Source organism: Mastomys coucha, unplaced genomic scaffold (genome assembly GCF_008632895.1).
Source record: "Mastomys coucha isolate ucsf_1 unplaced genomic scaffold, UCSF_Mcou_1 pScaffold7, whole genome shotgun sequence".
Lineage (NCBI taxonomy): Eukaryota > Metazoa > Chordata > Mammalia > Rodentia > Muridae > Mastomys > Mastomys coucha.
Genome location: NW_022196913.1, coordinates 58406582 through 58426112, shown reverse-complemented (window position 1 = coordinate 58426112; position 19531 = coordinate 58406582). Strand labels below are relative to the sequence as shown.

Sequence of the window (19531 nt, the reverse complement as noted above, 5' to 3'; positions counted from 1 at the left end):
GGGTTAGGGTTAGGGTTAGGGTTAGGGTTAGGGTTAGGGTTAGGGTTAGGGTTAGGGTTAGGGTTTTATATATATATATACATACATATATATATGTATATATATATATATATATTTAATCTTAACTCGGGGAGGTGAAATCAATGTTGAGATTACTCACTGCTAGCCTAAAATCTTTGCTTTCTGGTCCAGTATGCTCTTCAGCCCCTTTGATGAGCCTGCCATTCATGTAGTGGCTAGAGTCTAGCCAGTGCCTCTATAAACAACTTCTCTGAAGGTGAACTTTTAGAACCAAAATACAGTCCCCATCCCAGCCTGTGATTCTACCATCCACCCATCCACACCTACTTCCACATATGCATGCATGCATCCATCCTTCCAGTCATCTTTCCACCAGTTCTTCTTTTTAAGAAAGATTTGTTTATTCATTATGTATACAGCAGTCTCCTACATGTATGCCTGAAGACCAGAAAAGGGCACTAGATTTCATTAAAGATGGTTATGAGCCACCATGTGGTTGCTGAGAATTAAACTCAGGACCTGTGGAAGGGCAGCCAGTGCTTTTAACCTCTGAGTGATCTCTCCAGCCCCTTTCCATCAGTTCTTGCATGCATTTATGTTTCTATTCATCCATCCATCCATCTATCCACTCACCCACCCATCCATTCATCTATCCACTCATCCACCCACCCATCCATCCATCCATCCATCTGTTCCTGCATACATTTATGTTTCCATCCAAGCACCCATTTTCCTACTCATCTATGGATCCATGCATCCATCCATACTTCAGTTGTTCAAGCTACACATTTGGGCAAGCACATTTGGTATGAGTGGTAAATTATGCTTAGGTTTTAGCATTGCTCTGTCACTAATATAACTTCTCTTATGTTTCCATATATCTGTCTTTGTTTTAATTGCTTTATTAATAGAATGAAAAATGCAATATTAAGTCAGACATCTGAGACACTGAGTAAGAATAATATATATCACATTCAATTTAAGTAGAAAAAGACATGTGTTATACTATTCAGTGTTTGGGGCTTAAGCATATAATGAAGGACTATTCACATTAATATTAGTGACATATATGTGTATCTGTATAGATGGAGGCATTTGATACAATGGTGTTTACATATATACACTTGACTTACAAAGGAATAATAAATATATTACAGTATAGATGGGGACAACTCAATCAAATTAGTTTGATAAAGGCATGTGCCATCTGCCCCTGGAGAGACTCTCTACAGGTTCACAATTACATGAGAGTCATTTCTTAAAATGTTTTTCATACATGTATATGTATATATGTCTTTAATATGAACAATAGCTACTGGTTAGAAGGTATTTGATCTGGCTAGCATTGTGTGATTCACATCTGTCAATTACTTAATCTTTGTAACATTAAAAAATTTGGAATCCTTTCTTTTCTGGCAAATCAAAGGGACATTGATAGAAGTCACAGTTCTTGTTGCAGGTCACACAGTCTGTTGCCAAGTTGAGGTCTATCTTGAGTCTAATTTCAGAGCCTGGCTCTCGCCCCTAAGCTGTGTCCCCATGCCACAGATAGCTGATTGCTATTTACAGACATCTCTGCCTTTGGGGTTCTTTTTAATCAGTGCTGTGGTGGTTTGCCAACTCTGTGTCCCCAAGGTCACTGCAGTCTCATGTCCATTTCTGATAAGAGTCAGCTGTTGCTAAGTGATGCATTTTCCAAGTCTGGTTTGGCCCTTGGAGAGTCGATTTCACATGTGAAAGGATGCTCCGATGGAACTATGCTTCTCAAAGCTTCCACGGGGTCTGCCTTAAAAACCAGACCACCATCTGCTAACTTGGCTAACTACCCTATGCCTGGGGTCCCAGCAGAAGCCAAGGTGGGTAGTGCTGTACCCTAAGCTGCTGGACTATGGCATCAGGTCCATCCACAATGCCTAGACATGTGTATTACATATGCCATACGGATGTATTAGCTCCCTGTGTAATACAAGGTGGGGAGGGCTTCATTTTCCCAGCTTCTGTCTGAAGATACATGCCCTCAAGAGCATCCTCTAGTTATCCAGGTTATGGAGTTCCCTGGAACCTCTAAGCTGGTGCTCCCATTGTCTCATTGTTTGCTGATCACACTTTCCACAGACAGACAGCCCTGCTGCACAAGTGTCCCATACAGTCTCCCCTCATCTCTGAAATAATTACAGCATCCATGTTACAGTAGCTGGTTGATAGCATATTCAGAGTGTTGAACCAGACTTTGAATCTGTACTTGTGATTCCCATGTTGGGTCCTGTGGGTCGCCATTACAGCTTTACATAAAGACAATGGGTAGAGATGGCAGCCAGCGGGGAAGGTCATATGTATCAGGAACTGGTGGAGTGTATGTACTGCATGGAGTGGCATGTAATCCTTTCCCAAGGTGAAGGGAAACATGAGTTAAATCTTCCATAGAAAATCCCCATGGGAGTGGGAGAAATAGTTTTTCTCCAGGGAGGAGCCGCCTAATTGGTTATCCAGTCTCAAGTGGTCAGCCCTGAAATTACATACATATAATCAGTACTAAACAGATTCCGAGGACTGCATTTACATGTGTATGTGTAAGTGTGTATGTATGTATGTCTGTTTGTATGTATGTATAGGACAGATGTCTCCATAAAATAACATCTTGTCAGAAAGCAGAAAGTCAGTAAGGTATGAATTAGAATCTTCTTGAAGTCCAGATGTATTTTACAATTGAGAGTGAGAATTTACTTTCTGAAAAGCCAGTGGAACTAGACTATGGAGAATACATACATACATACATATACATACATACATACATATATACGTACACACACACACACACACACACACACACACATATATATATATATATATATATATATATATATATATATATATATATAAAATAAAGAAAAAGAGACCAGGAATTTGAGAGGGAGTGGGAGGGATAAGGACATGGAATTGGTTAGAGAAGGAAAGGGAAGGGGAAATAATGTAATTATATTTTAAATAAAAAGTAAATTTAAAAATATACACATGACTAGAGACTGACTAAAGGTGTAAGTAGGAAGGCAGGGAAAGATGGTCTTCAGGCAAAGGGAACAATTGGACATAAAACTTTCAATGTTCTGTAGCTTGATGGGGGGATTGTGGCAGAGAACAACACTTTATTGAAATATCTAGTAGAGAGAACCTTTAATGCTCCTGGCACGTATGATCTCAGTTCTAGCTGACAGATATGCCAACCACTCTGCTTTGATCACTACATTGGGCACATCATGTGTGATTAATATGTACCCACTAAAAACTTTGAAATCAAAGTTTGTTGCAACCGTATTTGGGAAGTAGCCAGTGGTGTAGCTGAGGGTGTTTCCTGCTGCAGTCAGCGGGAGTAAGCCAGCTGGGAAGTGGAGAAAGCCAGCAGCCACTTGAGCAGGGAGAGGTGCCAAACGGGGGTGAAAAGGCCACATCTAATCTCACTGTGCACCTTGAACTGCTACCAACGTTGTCATTCACAAGGGACATTCGCTTAGGGAAGCTTCCCCCGCTAGCTCCAGCTCAGTGGAAAACTGACACTCCTGAATCCCATTTATCTAGTGCCAAGATGAAGGTAAAAATTGTGCACACAGGGCATACAGTGTACCTCTTCCATGGCAGCTATATCAAGACACATTTAAAACGATCACTGAAGAGACGCTGGGGGGTGCTGGCAAATGTCTCTATAAAATAACATCTTGTCGGAAGCGTGTTCAAGTAAGCATGAATTAGAATCCTCTCGAAGTCCAGATGTGTTTCACAATTGAGAGTGAGAAATTGCTTCCCAGAAAGCCAAGGGAGCTAGGCTGTGGAGTAGTTTTTGAAAGGCCATTTCTGTAAGGAGTCAAAGTGCCCATTAGGAGAGTGTTTGAAAAGCTGGAAATCATAAACTAGCTTTAGGAAGCCTTGGAAGCCCGCTTGAACTTTGCCGTTTTTGTGTTACCGCATTTCCACTCCATCAAAGCCTCATAACACAAACCCAGAAATACACAAAGACGACCCTCAAACAGTGAAGCAAGCCACAGTGGTGTTCCTTTGGTTCACAATGAAACTATGTCAGACAAATGGCTCCTGGCATTGTGAACAGCCTCCGACGTGTTTATTCATCAGGACGCATCCTCAGTAAGACATGAGTCTCAGGGACAGCTGAGCTACACAATCGGTGTCCTACATAGGCTTGAATGGTGCCTCGGTGGCTATTCCAGGATCAATCTTGTTTACTCTAGCCTCCTGTCTAAATTGACTGCCAGCAGGACTCCCTCAGGGGAGGGGCAAAAGCTTTGTCCAGAGCAACTCTTACCCTGCCCCCACACTCCGCCCTCAGGACCATGGGGTCCAGATTGAATAGGTGGAGGCACTGGCAGAACAGGGGCTTGAGACCTTAAGGTCACTGCTGGAACAATTCCTTCCTCAATGGTCAAACAGGGAAGTGGGGTTGGTGTGAGATAGAAGTATTCCGTGAACTTTCACTGGCCCCAGCTTCAGTTCAAGTCTTTTTAGTGGCATTCTATTTAACTATCTTAAAGGCCCAGAGCAGTATGATTATGTCCACCTTAGAGTTGAAATATTGAAGTACAAGGGAAGTCAGAATCTGTCCAATATATTTCTCTACTGGCCTTTTAGGGTCAGTGTTGGTGTTGGGGGATATGTAAGCACATTGTGAACCCCAAGATTGTGAACTGGAAAATCCTTGTGGTATGGCTCAGCCTCAGCACACACCTCTAACTCAAGAGCTTTCTGTTTATTCTAAACTGGTTGCTGTGGTGTGGCTCAGCCTTCGTTAGCATATACCTCTAGTCAAAGAGTTTTCTGTAAACAGGATTAAATAAAGGCAATGATAGGTCAAGAGGTTGAGCAAGCAACCAGCTGACAGGGAGAAAGTAGACAGGAGGGACGTTGAGTTTAGACAGGTTTGGAAGACAGTATGGAGGAGGAGATGAGCCTTTTCCTCTGGGGATGTCTGGGGAGTAGGAAGGTCTGTCAGCTGGGCTCTCTGCCTCGGAAGTATCTGGCTCCTGAATCTTCATTTGGGGAAAAAACCCATAGGTGTGTGTGTGTGTGTGTGTGTGTGTGTGTGTGTGTGTGTGTATTTAAATGACAATTCACCAAAGGCACACTTATTTTGCTGGCATGGAATGAAAAATGGGTTTTCTTAAACCATGTGTCTTAATTCCGTTAGAGTGTTGGACTGTAGATTGCCACATGGCTCATACCATCGTGGACATCAGTTTTTTAGTTTTTTAGTTTTTGTTTTTGTAATAAAAGGGATATTTTTGTGGTCTGGTATTAAAAAAAAAACAGTTAAGAGATTTAAAATGTTTTAAGTAAATGCAAAGGGTTACTACAGTTCAAATTTGTTTTCTAAATCTCTAAGAATTGTAGTGATTTGGAGCTAACATGAAATATTTGAGCAGGGTAGTAGTAGTTTATACCTTTAATCCCAGTCAAGACAGGCAGATCTCTGTAAGTGAATTATTTTTTAGATTCTAGAGTTACTATGAACTCTTTAATCCCAGCACTAGAGAGATGCGTGTGTGTTTTTAATCTCGATGCTTGGGAGGCATAGGCAGGCACATAAGAATTACAGTGATTTAAATATAAAAGTCACTTGCAAAAGGCAGGCTGAAATTCAAACTGAATGTCCTTTGTGATCTAAAAATAAATACACTTAAACCTTGAAATTATATATTATAAAGAGAAAGGGGTATATAGGTATACTTATCCACTAAGGTATATATATTTAGTTTCAAATTTTCAAAAGAAAATTTTAAAAATTTCAGTAGAAAGATAATAATTTGTCTGTTGCCCTCCCCATCAAAATTTTTTTCCCTAGGAAAGATATAACCTGCCAAAAAAAATCAACTCCCCAGAGTTAGGGATGGGGCAGGAGTATGTTTTTATCTTTCCAAGACAATAAAAGCACCCAACCAATGAATCCAGAGACCACTGGACAAACGAAACATCTGAAGAAAAAGGACTGATCATCAGGAGAAAATGCCCAAGAAGAAGAGTAAATTAGCCAAGTGGCATTGCCCACCTCCAGCTCATCTCTGCTACCCTCTACAGTCATAGTGGCAAATGCTCTTTATCTGGTCCCAATTCAATTAAAAATTAAAGCCAACTTTGGGGTTGGAGCATAGTTCTCTCCTTCTCTAAACTCACACATGCTTGGTAAAGAGAAATCCCAAATCTCTGTCTCATATCAGAATAGTCACCTGGTATGGGACAGAGGAAAACAAAAAATAAGGGACTATACTATTACCACTAATCTCATAGTCTTTTGGTTTTCATTTGATGCTCTAAAAGTTTTCTTAAGGTATAAATATTATCTCAAAATATATAAAATTATTATGTATATAAAAACTTCCTGTCATGATACTATTAGTCATACAGAATACTAACTAATTCTAGATATTAGCTTCATCTAGCTCCCTGTACATGTTTTTTGACTTTTAGTCTGAAGCAGGTAACTAGGAACAAAGTTTGTACCTTGGATGTACTTAATAGATTATGGTCCTCAGACCTTTCTGAGATCTGCTGAATATGGCATTTGAAATATTTAGGTTTTTCTACCATTCCTAATGATAGTAATCGTTTAGGTTCTCAAGAAGATGAGCCCTCCCCCCAATGACAGATCCATCTGGGTTGTATAAATCCTACCACTGGATAAAATCTTTCTTTTTTATTTAGACAAAAAAAGGGGATATAGGAATAATAAGAAAAAGGGTAGATTATTAAATCTATTCTTTATATATAGATACAAAATTAAGGTTATATTTTGATTATAACATACTCCTTTTAAGGTATTGTACCTATGTAATTCTTAAAAAATGCAATGTAAAGTTCTAGTCCTTTCGAAACTTACTACTACAAATTGTTTAAGATAATTAAGAAATGAAAGTTAGTAGTCAGTTAATTTTGCAGTTTTGCTCAGTACTAGTTTAGTTAATCACAGATATTTTCTAAGTTAATCTTAATCAGAGGGTAAATAGCTAGAGACAAGCAACATTTGCCAATTCAAATATACTGAGATAGTTTGGTGCTCTTCAAAAATATCAGAGATCTGTAGAATATGGCTGGTTTTGTGTGTCAACTTGACACAAGCTGGAGTTATCACAGAGAAAGGAGCCTCCCTTGAGGAAATGCCTCCATGAGATCCAGCTGGAAGCCATTTTCTCAATTAGTGATCAAGATGGGGAGGGCCCATTGTGGGTGGTGCCATCCCTGGGCTGGTAGTCTTGGGTTCTATAGTCTTGGGTTCTATAAGAAAGCAGGCTGAGCAAGCCAAGGGAAGCAAGCCAGTAAGTAACATCTCTCCATGGCCTCTGCATCAGCTCCTGCTTCCTGACCTGCTTAAGTTCCAGTCCTGACTACCCTTGGTGATGAACAGCAATGTGGAAGTGTAAGCTGAATAAACCCTTTATTCTCCAACTTGCTTCTTGGTCATGATGTTTGTGCAAGAATACAAACCCTGACTAAGACACATGTTTTATTAATTTAAGACTTTTTTCTTTTTTTTTCTTTTTTTTCTTTTTTTTTCTTTTTTTTTAACAATGAGACATGTTAGCTCCTGGCAGCACCCCTATCCTTCTTCCAAGGAGATGATGAGCATTGAAGAGTCTCCTTATAGAGTTTGCTTCAAATGTGACAAGCTGCCACTGGGCAAGAAACTGCCCTTGCTTCATCCCGCTGACAGTATGGTGTCCAAGCTGTGGGTAAGCAGGGCACAAAGACAGCTGACTACCAAACTCTGCCAGGACAAGGTAGAGGCGTCCTTCATAACTCCTGCTTCTCAGAAAAATCTGTCGGATATTCTTGGGTGACTGTCCTGGTGGCCAGCTATTTCTAGAGTTCTGTAAGCTGCTTGCTCTGCACTTCCTGTTTACTCAGGTAATATTTATCCTTCTCAGGTCTCTGATGGGGTTGAAGACTAGATATTCATAGTCTCACAGTTAAGCTTAAGTTGTTTAGGATTCTAAAATATATTTTTTTTAAGTCTAAAGTATGTTTTTAGGTGGACAAATGCATGTCATGATAGAAATTGACTTGGGCACAGAACTGTGGATTCACCAAGATGGGATAGATAGTACTTTTTCTAAGGTAGCCAAATACAAACAGACTGGCCATTATGAATGTAATTCTTACCTGAGAGTATATAGCTTACTGATGTTAGAGAAAGAATCTTTTATTTAAGACAAAAGGGGGATATGCTGCAGAATATTAGATCATATTGGGAATCCCAAGATTGTGAACTAGAAACACCGTGGTGTGGTCTGGCTCAACCCTAGCACATACATATAATCCAAAGAGCTTTCTATAAACAGGATTAGCTAGAAGCCAATGTTAGGTCAAGAGATTGAGCAAGCAACCAGTTAAAAGGGAGAAAGCAGGAAGGAGGACATTCAGTTTCGTAGGGTTTATAAGACAGTGTGGAAAAGGAGAAGGGGCTGTTTCCTTCTGGGATGTTGGTGGAGTAGGAAGGTCAGCTCAGTGCTCTCTCTGCCTGACTAAGTCAGCTCAGTGCTCTCTCTGCCTGACTAAGTCAGCTCAGTGCTCTCTCTGCCTCTCTAAGTCAGCTCAGTGCTCTCTCTGCCTCTCTAAGTCAGCTCAGTGCTCTCTCTGCCTCTCTAAGTCAGCTCAGTGCTCTCTCTGCCTGACTAAGCTAGCTTTTGCCACAGCGACTGGCTCCTGAGTCTTCATTGGTAAAATTGAATGTTGAGGGATTTTGTTTTAAAAAAACAGTAGCTGGGGAGTGCTGTGCATCTACTCCCAAGGATGGCTATGCAGTCAAGATGTAAGTGGATCATATGGAGTAAGAAAACATGTGCCAAGTTCCCACTTCACGCATGTGCTGCTGTTCCAAGAAATTCTCTGATTCCCAAAATACTTCTATGATTCTTTTCTTCATTTTGGTCATTTTCCTCCAAGAATATGAATGTTTTCTCAGTAAATTCAAACAATTGATTTTTAACTTTTTCAGTTGCATCATAGGTATGATGTGCATGATTGTCTGCATGCACATCATATGCATGCAGTGCCTGCAAAGGCCAGAGAGGGTGTTGGATCTCCTGGAACTGAAATGGTTGCAGGTGGTTGTGAGCCACCATGGGCTGCTAAGAACTGAACCTGGGTTCTCTGTAAGAGTAACATGTGTTCTTAGTCGCTAAACCACCTTTCCAATCCCCAGACAACTGATTTTTAACAGTGAATGATATCTAGAGCTGGATCTAGAAAAGTTAACACGCACAAAAAAATTATCTTGAAATTTCAAAGAAAAATATTGAGAATTCATTAATCATTTTTAACCAAACAGCATTATTAACAAAAGCAATTTTTGAATAGAAAATGATATCTGGTTCCTCCAGATTTCAAAATTGAAATCAACTTAATAGAGCAAACTCTTTCTCCCTGTCTGTTCGAATGATGTTAAAAGGAATGTACAGATTACTGAAACACAGCTAATGGAAATGGTTATGTAATGGAAATGTAAAAAGAAATCAGTCTTTTCCACATAAGAAGAACTCCAGAGTTTCCTGCTTTCAGTTTCTTAGTTGACACTTTTGAAGATTTATCTATTTTATGTATATGGATACAGTCACTGTCTTCAGACACTCCAGAAAAGGGCGTCAGATCACATTACAGATGGTTGTGAGCCACCATGTGGTTGCTGGGGATTGAACTCAGGGCCTCTGGAAGAGCAGTCAGTGCTCTTAACCGCTGAGCTATCTCTTTAGCATCTGTTTAACACTTTTGAAACAGGGAGAAGTGATGAGTCCTTGCCTCAGATTAGCTTAACTCAGAGAGTGTGGTCTCCCGGCAGTCATCAGCCACCAAAGCCACCTTGGGCTGGTGGTTTCCAGGTTCTTCATTTCACAAACTTGAAAAATGAATTTCATGGAGGGCATGAAGAGAGAAAAAGGAGTTTTATTATAGAACAGATGGAAGAGAGAGAAAACATACCCAGGACCCGTACAGCAGGAGAGAAAGGGTTGCTGCTGAGGGTTAATAAGGCTCTCCTAGGTTGTGGATGAGGAGGTAAGCTGAGAGGTGCGGTTCCCGTCTCTGAGGTGTTCATGTGCCTCTTCCTCCCGGTGTCTGCAGTGGGGTTTCAGGCGTATCCCCCAGCCTCGTGAGGTGCCTGACCTTGGATAGCTTCCAGCCAGGTTGTTGTGTAAAAGGAGACAGGTGATGGGAAATCAGAGCAGGCACTGAGACTCCTAAATACTTGTGACATTTGTGGCCTCTCGCCAGACAGAACTACAGCTAGGACCAAGCACATTTCCAGCCTCTGGCCAGACTGGTTGTCAAGGATGAGAAAGAGAGTACTTAGTTTCAGGGAGCAGGGTCCCCCAAAACTGCCTGAGCAGTCTCTCTCTCTTGTTCTTACTGTTTTCAGACATCGCACAGTTGAACACCAATGTCTATATTATCCACTGGCACAGTAATAACCTGCCTAAAGCTTGAGTTGCTATCAGTGGCTTAGAAATGTAACTCTATGTGAATTCTATTAACACACACACCTTCCCCGCTGCACGAGCTCCTCAAAGCATCATCTTTTAAGAGTTAGCCTACATCTGAAACTATCCTAAAGGTAACGCGCAGGCTGAAGTCCACAACTGACCAGCATTCACGAATCTTCCAAATCTTCCAAACAGGCCTTCACATACAATCTTCACATATGTAGACACTCATGTGCAAGAACATATGTGTACACTCTACAGTCTGTTGAGAAGTACAAAATGTTTTTTTTTTCCAGAATGTCATACATGCATATAACGTTTTAAACAAATCCACTCCATTCTCTTCCCTCACCTCTATCTCCTCCCAGCTTCATGTGTTCTTTCTATAAACCCATGGAGTCCATGTCGCATGTGTGTGCAAGGTGTAGGTACATGTACCAGAGCACGGGCAGACTCTTGGGGGCTGTGGCCCTGAAGATAACTGACTCTTCTTCCCTTAGCAGTCACCAACTGCCAGAGGCTCCTCAGTTGGGGGTGGAACTTCAGGAGACTCTCCCTCCATGCTCGCTGGGTTGCGGCTGGCTGGATCTTGTGTAGGGCTTGCTCCTGCTGTCTCAGCTGCTGGGAGTTCAAGTGTGCGATGACCCTGTTGGCTCCAGCAATGCTGGTTCCGGGCAGACATTCATCACCTCTGGCTTTTACAAGATGTCTGCTCCCTCTTCCTCAATGATCTATGAGCGTTGAGGGAAGAGCATGTGACACCTTCCACAATTTTGAAACAAACGGAAGGCCTTCATGCGTGTTCATTTTCAACTTTATCTAGTGACAGTTTCTGCAGAGTAATTTTCTCTTTTCTTGGTATTTATTGGTTTGCTGCTGCTGCTGCTTTTCATTCCTTCCTGGGCTTTTCATCCTTTCTAACCCAGCTAGGAACAACAGTACTTTGAACTGATAATTACAGGTATGTTTTCACATATAATAGGATTACAGTATCCCCGACCGACAACATATTAGTTTTGCAAGTGAAAAACAGCAATAGGGTAGAGAAAGGATGAAATAGCATTGAAGTGAATCTCCCTGCGATGTAAAACCATATCAACTTATTATCTTCTCTTGTCTTTATACAAAGGCATGTGGTTTTATATGACCCAGACTTTTTTCTTTTTCTGAGGAGTCTTGAAAAGAATAGAAATAAATGGAGGTGGTGGTGGTGGACACCTTTAATCCCAGCACTGGGGAGGTAGAGGCAGGCAGATTTCTGAGTTTGAGGCCAGCCTGGTCTACACAGTGTCCAGGACAGCCAGGACTACACAGTGAGACCTTGCCTTAAAAAAAAAATTAAAAAGATAAGGGAGAAGAAAAGAAATTAAAAAGAAAGGAAAGAAGAAACAGACAACAAGCATAGAAAATTAGGAAGAAAAAAGAGCATCTTCGGAGAAGCCGTGATCAAGGATTCGGCACAAGGAGGAAAGCTGGGCTTGCTAGGGCACCAGAATTAGTAGGGCACCGGCGATGGTTACACTGCAGGACGATCTTCTTGGGAAGTGCGGCTCCTTTTCATGTTAATGTATTCTTATTTCCTCTGTAATTTTTATTCTGTTCTCTTACAACAGGGTGGAGTCTCAAGTTTGTGTCCGGAGGTAAGAGACCAGTGAGCGTGATGCGGACTTCTGCATCCACTTTGGTTTTCGAGCTTGTGGTGGCGAGCGGCTGTTGCTTACAGCACTCTTCATACCCAGCACTGGGGCATGCTCTGCACTCTCGTGGGAAATCACACCCCTGTATTCACACTCGTGAGCCACCAGGGCTGAAGGGGAGTAAATTTCCAATGATGAAGTTCATTCCCGAAGCAGAGTCCACAAAATGGCCTGAGCAGCTGAGCGGCAGGTGACGCTAGACACTCTAATGGCCTGTCATATCTTATACCGACAGTCCTGGGAAGTGAATTGGTTCTAAACAAAAATGTTTCTGATGCTTCCCCTGTGTTATATAGCAGTTTCCTCTGAATAAACTATTCTCTGCAGAGGGAGGGGTAGGCTTCTGGGACTCGGGAGGTAAATAAAACATCAGGGTCTGGGAGGGTAGAAAATTAGATGATTCTAGAAGACTCCTCCTCGGCTTTCTGGAAGCAGTTGGCAGGTGCTGGGGGAGGAGACACTTGCCAGTGGAGCTACAGGTATTTTTGGATCTATGGAGCTGCCTGCACGTTGTGCAGAGACATGAAGAGTTGCATCTTCCATGAGTTATCAGCTGTGAGGGGGAGAGCTTTTTTTTTTTTTTTTTTTAATCATCCCTTCTTTTGTAACTCCCGTGCATACCCCTGTTAGTAACCCCAATAAAAGCTCACTGATTCCCCAAGTTGGATTTGGGTGCAGTTGCTCCTTGTGTCTATCCTAGATTCTCTTTCTGGAGTAAATGAACGCATGTGTGTTGCATCTCTGTCTCCTCAGGAAAAGTCTCCCCACCCTACCTTGTATTCAGCAGCTTCCCCAGGGTTTCTCACAGCTTTAGTCATTAGTGTAGCTTGTAGTTGGTCCTTGAGGATCTTGCTTCTGTTTTTCTGTCATACATGATACATTGTTCCTGCTCATTTCAACTTTTCCAACAATGGCTTTCAGTGAAAGTCCATCTGATCCTGATTTTCAACAGCATTCTCTACATCTATCCAATGGCACCTGGAGCAATCCACCAGGAAGCTACAGGGCACAGTGCTTAAATGGCAGAGGCAATGAAGGGTTCTGGCTGATTTCTGCAATGTTCCAAGAGCAACCATGCCCCATCTTTCTCCCCACTTCATTGTGAAAACTTGAATGGATAGATGTTTGGATATGGGGGTGAATGAGTGGATGGGTGGATGAATGGATGGATGGATGATAGGTAGATGGATAGATGGGTGGGTGGATGGATGAATGAATATCAGCTCCAGATGGATGCACAGAAGGATGGATGGATGGATGGGTGGGTGGATGGATATCAGGTCCAGAGAGATGAAAAAGAGGATGGATGGATGGATGTCAAGTCCAGATCAGTAAGTGGGAGAATGGACAGATGGCAGGTCTACACGAATGAAAGAGAGATGGGGCAGACAACAATTTGAGTATGGTATATTGATAGAGGGGGTACCCCAAACTTTGATTGACCAAATGAAGACCCAGGAGTCAGACACTATGGTGAGTACCTGCTAGCTCAGAAAGAGAGAGCATGCAACTGATTTTCCCAGCCACTGAAGTCCCAAGAAACAAAACCAAACCAAACCTTTTCTGCTTCTCCACACTGTTTTAAATACCTTTCAACTCAAAGACCCTCCTTTCTCTTTCCTGGGTTTCCTATGTTCACTCCCCGTCCACTGGTTGCTTGCTCCATCTCTTGACCTATCACTGGCTTTACTTGAAAGCTCTTGGGTTAAAGGTATGTACTGGGGCTGAGCCACACCACAACAGGCAACGGATATTCCAGGTCATAATGTGATCTAATATCTTGCAGCAGATCCAGCCAAAGTGAAGCACCGGGGATAGTGAGGAGTAGCTGCCTGTTGGTCCATGGCACACATACTGGGTGGTCAGAGGACAGGTTCTTGGGGCCATTGCCATCACAGTATTGGGGAGGGGTCTTCCTCTTTGTGGAACCTGGATGAGTGTCACAGCTTTCCCTTGATCAGCTGTGTCTTACTGGTCCTCAGGCCTGTTTTTTTCTAATAGAATTTTAATATGATTGCTCCTACAGTCCCAAGTCAATAAAGTGGGACACACTTTCTACTTCTAGTAGAAGCGACAATACTGAGTAGGTGGGGATGGATAGATGGTGCAAGTCGGTGTCTACCCAGGTGAAGAGTCATTCTCTAGCTTTAAAATGGAGTTGAAAGGATGAAATGGACTCTTGGGGCAAGACCCAGTCTGAGAAAGCACACTCATATACACATGGAGTAACTTAGAGCAGGACACAATGTCACCTTTACAGTAGCTTACAATAGTCTTGTGATCCCCAGAAGGGTCTTTAGAGATAGGTTTATCTATTTGTAATTATTTTGTAATTTCATTCATATGTATGTGGTATTTTGAGCCTAAGTGTCTCCGGATCTTCTGCCCCTGCTTTCCATGCCCTCCCCCCTCCTGTTTAGTCCCTTTGTCCCCCTGGGCAGTCTCACTTCTTTTATGTCATGTATATGTATGTGATTACACACCTCTGTTTAAGATCTGGGAACCACAAAGGGGAGAAATCATACCAGTTTGTCAGAGACTAGCTTGACTTGACAAAGTGGTTCATACTCAGCCAGGGGAAGTCACATCTGGTTACACACATCTGATGATGAGTGTTTGCTTTGGCACACTGAGCACCCAACCAAAAATTCACACAGGTGACTCTCAAAGGAAACACTTAAGACTTGGACCAGTTGGCCAGAATGAAGGGTTTGTCTTCTGAGTGTCTCCACTGAGGACCAGGTGGTCTCCATGGCACAATGCTGGGCTGGGTGGTGCCCATCAGGAAGTTACAGATCAACATCTGGGCCACCTGGCGATGTCTACAAATGGTTTTGTGCCCCCAAAGTAGCTAAGGGCTACATACTGCTGACCTCAAGCATTGGAACAGGCATTTCTTGCTGTCACTCATTCTGGGATGATTTACATGGAAGGCTGAGGCATTGCACGTCTGCAGGGGCAGCACCCACATTCCAGGCAGTGGGAACAATACTGATCTTGCTGGGCTGCAGATTTCCACGTGGCAGCCATTACGGTGTCTCACCGTGGAGGAGAAATGGAGGCAAAAGCAATATGTGCAAAGGAGAGAGAGAGGCACATCTGCAGGAGGTGCGGAAGCCCAGCCCATCACAGCTACCTACGCTTACAGTATGATTTCTCTTCTTTGTGGTTTCCAGATCTTATACAGAGGTATGCAATCGTATACGTATACATGACATAAAAGAAGTGAGACTGCCCACTGGGACAAAGGGACTAAACAGGAGGAGGGGGGAGGGCATGGAAATGGGGGCAAAGGATCTGGACACACTTAGGCTCAAAATACCACATACATATGAATGAAATTATAAAATAATTACAAATAGATAAACCCATCCCTAAAGACCCTAAGCCCGTCATGTAGATCTCTCTCACTCCAGAGAGACCAATCCAGTCTCTAGAAAAATCAACTTAGATGCTCGATAAAGGGTAGATAGATTCCCTGTGGCCTAGGTATCTCCCACCAGGCCCCACCTCTTAAAGATCCAACCCTATCTCAAAACCGTGACAAAATTTCTAATCTGTAAACCATGAAGGAAGGGCAAGCCCCATCCACACTGCAGGACGCAGAAGCCCTGGTGCGCTCCGTCACGGCTGTGTCTCCCTTCCTCTGCACATGCCAGACCTCCATGTAGAACACATTTGTTCAGCCTGGGAAACATGTGCTCTCTTTGTGACCCGCAGCCCTCATCCAGCTTTCTCTGAATGCCCTGCAGCATTTCTGGGATGCTGAAACTCGATTCTTGGCTTCCACCAGATCCTCAAATTCTATTATCTCTAGCGCAGGAAGCTGCCTCTGTCTCCTGCCTTCCTTCTGGGTTGGTAAAGATTTCAAATAGACAGCAATTCCTAGGTCTCTACATCCCCCAGGCTTGCTTCCCTGAGGGGAACGCAAGCCACGCGCAGGTACCTGGGAGTAAGAGTGGAGAAGAAGGCCTTGGGACCAGTGAGTTGAAGCTTAAAGGTCTTTTGAGTTACCTGAGAGTGGAAGAGAGGGAGGCAGGCACCCTGAGGTGGCTAGGTGGAGGCCATTTTGAAGTAACAATGAAGGGCCTCGGTGGGGGGCGGAGAATAGATGGCCTAGGCACTTCCTCATTTCTAGGCTTCTACCACTTGTGCCCCAAGGCTGGGAGGAGACATTCCTTCCTCCAGTGGCTCCCCTCTGACACCCCAGAGACCACATTATCATCTCCCCGGAAGCCCTTGCATCCCTCTGCCTCCAGCCACCTTCTAAGTGGCTCACCTCACAGGCAGAGCACAGGCACCGGCGTTTATAGAGAAACAGTGTTATGTAGTCATTGCCAAACCGCCCCGCAGAGGATGACAGACCTCCCACTTGCCGAGTTTTCACAAACCTTTAAAGGTTACAGTCTTCTACCCTGCAATCATCCCACAGACGCTGTCAGGAACATCACCCTGGAATGAAAGCCTGCAGCGAGCAAAGTTCACCCAGAAGAAGGCTGCCAATCTCCAGAGCGCTGCCGCTGCTGTGAGAGTTGAGGCAGGAGCAGTCCTGAGACTGGAAATTCACAATCTGGAGCTCACATTCAGGCTCGAGTATCTCTCTCTGGGCCTCTCTGTGGTCGGCAGGGCTGGTCAGACCTTGGGTTTTGGTAAGAAGTGAGTGTGCTCTGCAGCTGAGTGACTCTGCGTGTCTCTGCACTTGCTGCCCAGGTATCTTTAGGTCACTGACCTTGTAAATGTGCTAGGGAGCTCTGTTTGGATATAGTCCTTATCAAGGTGAGGAAGGTTGGTGTGAGGCGGATGGTCAGAATGCCTCCACAGGCAGGAAGCAGAGATGAAAAGGGGACTTCCTTCTCTATCTTCCTGTTGTTCACACCAGGATGGGAGTCTCTGGGGTGGCACCCCCCCCCCCACTCAGATGCATCTTCCCACTTTACTTAAACTTGTCTGGGAACATCTGCACACACATACCAGCCAGATGTGCGTTTCCATGGTGAATCCAAATCCAGTCAAGGTGTTACTGGAGAGTCACTGTCACACACTTCCTCTGCCTAGGATTTTACCTCCTCTGCAAACTTCTACAAACAAATTCAGACCTATTATGAGTCTTCAAAGGGCTAGATCATAAAATGCGCTTGCGACAGAGCCTGGGAAAGGGCAAGTTCTTGCTAATGGTTAAAAATATTATCAATGGCTGGGTGGTGGTGGCGCACGCCTTTAATCCCAGCACTTGGGAGGCAGAGGCAGGCGGATTTCTGAGTTCGAGGCCAGCCTGGTCTACAGAGTGAGTTGCAGGACAGCCAGGGCTACTCAGAGAAACCCTGTCTCGAAAAGCCAAACAAAACAAAACAAAACAAAATATTATCAATGTTTATGTGACAAATATTCATCAAATGCATATATCAAACTTCCCGGGTCTGCCGAGGAGCCTGAAATTAAGCTGAAGAATTTGTTATAAGCCCAACATGTAACCTCATCTCAAAGCACTGTTTTGTTTTGTTTTTCCTTGTTAGCCTACTCCTGAAAAGTGTGGGTACATTGTAGTGTGGCTACTGAATCACTATTAGTAGACCACATATAATCAAGTAGAAAAACAGCGGTTTTCAGACAAAGAGATCAAAATTCACACCTCAGGCTGTGTGGTGTTAAGCAAATGAACTCAACACTCTAAACTTTAGTTTCCTCAGCTACAAGATATGAGCACAAAACACCTGCTGCCTGGGCTTGTTTGAAAGTTTACAAAGAACAACATAAGGTCCAGTAGACATGTCTACACACACACACACACACACACACACACACACACACACAAACACACACACATTTTTTACTTTATGTGTTTGGCCACCTCTGTGTCATAGAGCATGTGTATTTCACAGTGTGTGTGTGTGTGTGTGTGTGTGGACAGTTTGGGGCTCAGTTCTCTCCTTCCACCATGGTAGAACCCAGACTTTGAATCATTTTTCTGGAGGTGCTGGTGGAATATTTGATTTCTGCACATAGGCCCTGGCCCAGTTTCCAGCACTGCAAATAAAGCCTTGCCAATGAGCTCAGAACAGTCTCTCATTTTCCTGACCAGGTACAGTGCTGCAGTTCTCCAGGCAGACTCCAGGCAGACTCCATCAGTGCATCCCTCTACTGAGCTCAGAACACAGTCTCTCATTTTCCTGACCAGGTACAGCGCTGCAGTTCACCAGGCAGACTCCAGGCAGACTCCATCAGTGCATCCCTCTAATGAGCTCAGAACAGCCTCTCATTTTCCTGACCAGGTACAGCGCTGCAGTTCACCAGGCAGACACCATCAGTGCATCCCTCTACTGAGCTCAGAACACAGTCTCTCATTTTCCTAACCAGGTACAGCGCTGCAGTTCACCAGGCAGACTCCAGGCAGACTCCATCAGTGCATCCCTCTAATGAGCTCAGAACAGCCTCTCATTTTCCTGACCAGGTACAGCGCTGCAGTTCTCAAGGCAGACACCATCAGTGCATCCCTCCTGGCCATCCCTGGCACACACAGCTCAGTAGAAAATGCCCATTGTACACAACATTATCTGTGTGTGAAACCCAGAGTGGGATTTCAAACTCCAAGAAATACCTTTCACTATTAACCTGGCATCTCCGACTACTTTCTGATTAGAACAAAGAAACTGCAAGAGAAGTCATCATAACGGCAAAAAGCAAAAAAAAAAAAAAAAAAAAAAAAAAGCATGGTGTGTCTCCTGTCTTGGTGGTCACATGGGCTAGGGGGCTCCATCCATGAATGTATGGAAAGTGCACAAGGAGATAAAGGAGCTCCTGATGGTAGAAGGAGCCATGAAGAAAGGAGACATGGAGGACAGCAGGTAAAGAAGACACAGGGAAGGAGGGAGAGGAGGAGGGAAGAAAATAATGATGGCGGGAGGGAGGAGTGGGGAATGGCAGTCCTTTATGGTCTTGCTTACAAACTATCCAGTTCTTGTCTGTGAAACGCACTCACCATCCAGATCTGCCTCCCGGTGGTCTCGCTACCTCTTTACACAGTTCCTGGCTACAGCCTGAGAAATGGAGCCACTGTCTGTTTAGGAACTGATCTATGGTGGTTGGCACCATTATACAGAGGAAATGGAGATTTGGGAACATCAGGAATCGGACAAAGGCTCAAGGCTAGAAGTGGCCAAGCAAAATCTCACTTGGGTTGCCTTTGATTTCTTAAGTGGGGGCTATCTACTCTGTGCTTCTCCCTCCCCCCCTCTCTCTCTCCTCTCTCCCCTCTCCCTCTCCTTCCCCCTCCCTACCCCTTCTCTGTCTCTGTCTGTCTCTCTGTCTCTCTCTCTCTCCCTCTCCCTCTCCCTCTCTCTCTCT

The 19531-nt window shown here is 43.7% G+C and overlaps 1 long non-coding RNA gene across 2 annotated transcripts in view; it reads left to right on the top strand.

The window, feature by feature from the left end:
* Positions 1-16325: 16325 nt before the first annotated feature.
* The window catches only part of LOC116082063, a 3956-nt gene continuing 750 nt past the window's right edge, over positions 16326-19531 (top strand). Inside the window, exons 1-2 of one of the 2 annotated variants that reach the window (XR_004115155.1) lie at positions 16326-16839; positions 18270-19032. This is a non-coding gene — a long non-coding RNA (uncharacterized LOC116082063). Of the gene's footprint in view, positions 16901-18269; positions 19033-19531 lie in introns of both variants that reach the window. The other variant, XR_004115154.1, reaches the window with a different exon arrangement.